Source organism: Austrofundulus limnaeus, unplaced genomic scaffold (assembly GCF_001266775.1).
Source record: "Austrofundulus limnaeus strain Quisiro unplaced genomic scaffold, Austrofundulus_limnaeus-1.0 Scaffold674, whole genome shotgun sequence".
NCBI lineage: Eukaryota > Metazoa > Chordata > Actinopteri > Cyprinodontiformes > Rivulidae > Austrofundulus > Austrofundulus limnaeus.
The window spans coordinates 47,518-52,361 of NW_013953076.1; the positions used below are offsets into that span (position 1 = coordinate 47,518).

A 4,844-nucleotide genomic window follows, 5' to 3' on the forward strand; every position below is an offset into this window, starting at 1 on the left:
CCGCTCTTCTCCTCGTCCTCTCCCCCTCCTGCCTGCTCTGTTATCCGCGGCAGACACCCCCGCCCTGCACGCACACACACACAGAGACGCGCACGCACGCACGGACCCCACCCCCCACCCCCGTGCGCGCGACAAACACGGACTTTAAACGTGAAGGTTTATAACATCCACACTGGCGAGGTGGGTGCTCCCTGTGCGTGTATCTAACGTGTGGCTCTAATTCCTCACTTCACCATCTGTGTCGCAGTTTCACGTCTCCAAAATGAGCATACGCATGKGTCAAAGCTGACGTGAAGCACCGCACATTTTCATGTCAAGTTTGGATTTTATAAATCACAACCTTGGCGTAAAAAGTGGCGTACGCCAGTTTCTGGGCTCAAATTGTGCATACGCCAAGTTTTATAAATCCGACCCCAGAACAGTCATATAAAAAAATACAATAATGTAGACAAATTGAAAAATAAGGTTGTGGGGGAGAAACATCGAAGTGAGGACAACAAAACAGATATATTGAAAATCGGAGTTAACAGCGGTAGGCTAATTTGAAAAGATGTGTCTTCAGGCCAGTCTTAAACAGGGAGAGAGAGGTGGTATTTCGTAATCCATGGGGAAGTGAGTTCCAGAGCTGCTGAAAGCTCTGCTCCCCATGGTGCTTAGGTGGGCAGGGGGTACTGAGAGTTGGAGGGAGGCGGCAGATTTTAGAGAGCAGGAGGGTGCAGAGATGTCCAGGATGTCAGACAGGTAAGGAGGGAAAGATTGTAGATAGCTTTGAAGGTGTGTAGGATAATTTTAAAGATGCGGGATTTAACTGGGAGGCAGTGGAGCTGGAGTGATGTGGACAGAGGATGAGATTTGCATGATTAAATGGGCGCTGATTTCTGAACCATCTGTAGTTTGTGAGGGGATTTATTGGGGAGGCCAAACAGGGAGTTGTAGTAGTCGATCCTGGATGTTACTAGGCTGTGTACAAGGATGGCAGTGGAGCGGGGGGTGAGTGAAGGACAGAGACGGTTAATGTTGTGAAGATGAAAGTATGCAGATAGAGTCACGTCAATGTGGGATGTGAAAGAGAGTGGGATGACACAGGTTCTTGACCTGAGGCAAGGGGAAAGAACAGAGTTGTTAAGTGTGAAGAGAAGATGTTGGGATTTGGAAACTTGAGAGTTTTGTCCCAACAAGGAAGAGTTCCGTTTTGTTATTTAGTTGGAGGAAATTATTGGAGAACCAGTTATTTAGCTCACTGAGGCAGTCGGTAAGATTTGATGATAAAGTGGAATTACCCTTGTACATACTTCATTCTTACATGTCACAAACTGGGTATTTACTGGTAAGTACTTTGGCTCTGTCTCTTATGACTGGTTCATAATTTCAGATTTTAAGTGTCATATAAAACTATTTTTACTGTACAATTCGAATTACTATAAGGTTAAAAACAACAATGTGCAATCAGGGATGAAGCTTGGACAAGAAAAATAATTCTACATTTTTTTCAGATGATGTTATGCCGTATTGATGTCAGCTATGGGATCAAATGAAAACTGATGTATTCTTTACATGGTGTTTTCTTTTTTGTCCACCTTTTAATGTTTGAGATTGTTTTTACAACTTTGACTGTTAAGAATCTGAGTTTGAGCTCTGATAAAAAAAACCCGAAAACAGATAAAGGTTTACAAATTTTATTAAAATTGCTGGTGTGGAGCTGGAACAACCCAGGTGCGTGGGTCCGGTTTTCTGGACAGAAAAAACAGGTTAGTGGCTGTAAGACTCTGGGACAAAATACTACTAGTATTTTTAGCCACTAACCTGGTGTCAACTGGGAGCCTCCGTGTGGAAACGCAGACTGTGTCAGTTTGGTTCCGGAGCAACACGATGACGTCACAAACAATCCTTGGGAGCGTTGCGGGTCCGAGAAACAGGTTTGAGGTCCAGGGACAGGCGAGGGTCATAAACAGAGGGATCAGAGAATACAAGAGGTTAAGAGAAGCAAACTTAACTCTTGAATCCGGGAGGCAGGCAGGGGTCAAGAACCAGGAAGTCTGAGGTGTCGTGGTGCTGAGCAAGGGAGAGACGAGGGGCAGGAGTCCGAGAAACAGAAACAGAAACAGGGTCATTACCAGAAGAGCAGATGGCAGAAGGTATCCGACACGGGCTGCTGAGGCAAGAGGTGGTAATCCAAGAGACGAGAAGGGGGTCAAGGAGCCGAGATCAGAACAGGACATGGGTGGGACAAGAATGCTTGTGAATCATAGACTGGCTGATGATAAACTGGCAGAGTGCTGAGGGAAACTGCTGGCTTAAATACAGAGGGACACAGGTGAGTTGCATGAGCTGATTACCTGAGGATCTGTGAAGGGAGGGGGAGCAGGTCTGTGACAAGGCTGAGGAAAAGAGCTGCTAAAAACACGACATGAGACAAAAACAAAAACAAAACTAAAACTTGACCTAAAACTATAACATTGACAACAAAATGCTACAAAACGTTATTTCTGTATTACTGGAATTATGTGAAGCCACACAATATTATGGTCATAAGTGGTCCTGAATTAATTTATATCTAGCTTGAGAGTAACAGCAAAAACAAAATTTAGACTTTATGACATTGCTGGCTGCAGCACTGCCTCATGAACTGGCCTGCAGGTTATACACAGGGTAGTAGAGTGTATAGAGGCCAGTGTAATTAAAGGGTGCTATATTGCCGGCAGGACTGAAGTGAAGTTTGTCCAACTGACTCACAGATTTTTCAGGAGGAATGTTCAGGTGACAGAGCTGTGGGGAATGTTCCATGGAGACTCTAAATTTTTTCTTAATACTGGAAACCTTGAGTTACTCTTGGTTTACTTGTAAGCCTTGTGTACATAGTTTAGCCAAACCAAACAGTTCCTTAGGGCATTGTCACACTATGACATTTTAGACAGCTTATGTCAGGGTTTCCTCTAGGATTTCTTTTTTAACCATGGTGGTGGTGGGCTGTCTTGAGGGGGGACACAACACCAGAAACATGAATATGGAAGAACATAGATTTGACCATTTCAAATTGAATGATGTTTATTCATTCATTCTATTCACACTGTACTGCTTGTGAACACGAAATGCTGATCAACAGTGTAGCTAACAATTCATTGTAATAAATTATTATTGATAATAAGTGATTAGAACTCTGTGAAGCATAAAGTGGATCCTAGTTCAGAGTTCTCAGTTTAATTCTCTTTTGGAGCTCTTCTGTATGACTCTAGGTATGACTGACTGTGATGGTTGTTTGTCTCTTTGTCTGTAGCCAATCAACGTTTTTTAATGCGCATTTTAAAGTATCACATCAGAAAAGGTGAATGGAAATGACATGATTCGAAAAAACTTCCTCTAATTCGCATAAAAGTTTATAAGCTCACTTGAGGTGTTTTTTTTTTTCAAAAAAGAGTTAATGCGTAAAAGGAGAGATGGAAACACATTTGTTGAATAAGTTCTGACGTAGTGAACATTTACCTCACATGTTGATCAGCTGTTCTCGATATCAGAGTGACTGCACCCGCGACTGCAGCTGGACCCTCCACCTGCTGTCGGCGTATTCTCAGTTACTCCCGGAGTACCCCCCACAGGAGTCACCGAGGGACACAGTCAAATGCCTCCAAGTACACAAAACACATGTAGACTGCTTGGGTGAACTCCCATGCACCCTCCAGGACCCCGCTGAGGGTGTAGAGCTGGTCTGCTGTTCCACGACCAGGACCAAAACCACACTGCTCTTCCTGAATCTGAGATTCGACTATCCGACGGACCTTCCTCTCCAAAACCCCTGAATTGTCCTTACCAGGGAGGCTCAGAAGTGTGATCACCCTATAGTTGGAACATACTCTGCGGTCCCCCTTTTTAAGTAGGGGGACTACCACCCCAGTCTATTGTCTTTTAGTTTGACTTTATTCTCTGCATACTTTTTCTCCGTCAGTTTTGTGAAGTGTGTTCTTGAAGGAAGAACATACTGTGGGTTGAAGGTGTAAACCATCTGTCTAAAACCTTTGTCCTCAACCATGCTGATGGGACACGTCTCCAGTGAACTTCTTCAGGATAATGTCTGTAAATTTGGCTGCTTGCTCTGTAAAACAGGATGATCTCTGGCTCAGAATTTATTTTACTTTATTTTAATTTATTATGTCATATTTTCATTTTATTTTATATTTATTTTTATCTGCTATACGCTCCATTTTGTCCTATGTAATGCTTTTTTCCAAATTATTATTTTTATTTATTTTTCTTGCACTTAGATAAAGAATAAATCAAAAAAATTCATAAATGGGTGTAAAAAAACCCACCCGACTTAACTTAAATGAAAATAAATTGCATTTTAAACATGGATCTGGCACAAACCATTTAAACAATTTAATCTGTGTCTGTGAGGCTTATGTTTAAAAAGATAACATTAGCTAATGTCATGTGAGATGATTTTTGTGATTTCATCAGGAGTGCCCACAGCTTTGTCACCTCTTGAGCCCTGTGCCCCATGTAGTTAAACAAAGCCTTGAAGCAAAATAAACAAATAAATAAAAGAATCGAAACTTGTTATGAATTTAATCAGTCGATTTAATGGATGAATCATTTCATGCTTAGTTACATATTTGTCAATAAAAAAATATATTAAAATTACGTTTCTACAATCATATCTTCAACTCGCCACTACCATAACCTCATAAACCCTGTCAGTATACTGTACACACATCAAATCACAGAATATAAAAGCTACAATTGTCTGTGCCACATTAAAACTAAATCAAACATGTGGAGGTCCGCCATCTTTTTTTCAAAGTTTTTTAAAATTATTTTTAACATAAATCACAAGCAAAAAACAAACTAAC

General features: G+C 41.5%; 1 protein-coding gene and 1 long non-coding RNA gene across 4 annotated transcripts in view; one reads left to right on the top strand and one right to left on the bottom strand.

The window, feature by feature from the left end:
• npr3 (natriuretic peptide receptor 3) overlaps positions 1 to 4,844 on the top strand; it is a 133,762-nt gene that overhangs the window by 15,249 nt on the left and 113,669 nt on the right. The window lies entirely within an intron of this gene.
• LOC106531776 (uncharacterized) lies at positions 1,661 to 2,784 on the bottom strand. Its single transcript, XR_001311989.1, has 3 exons — positions 2,115 to 2,784; positions 1,804 to 1,887; positions 1,661 to 1,731 (listed from the first exon to the last, which is right to left on the bottom strand). It is a non-coding gene; the product is annotated as an uncharacterized LOC106531776 (long non-coding RNA).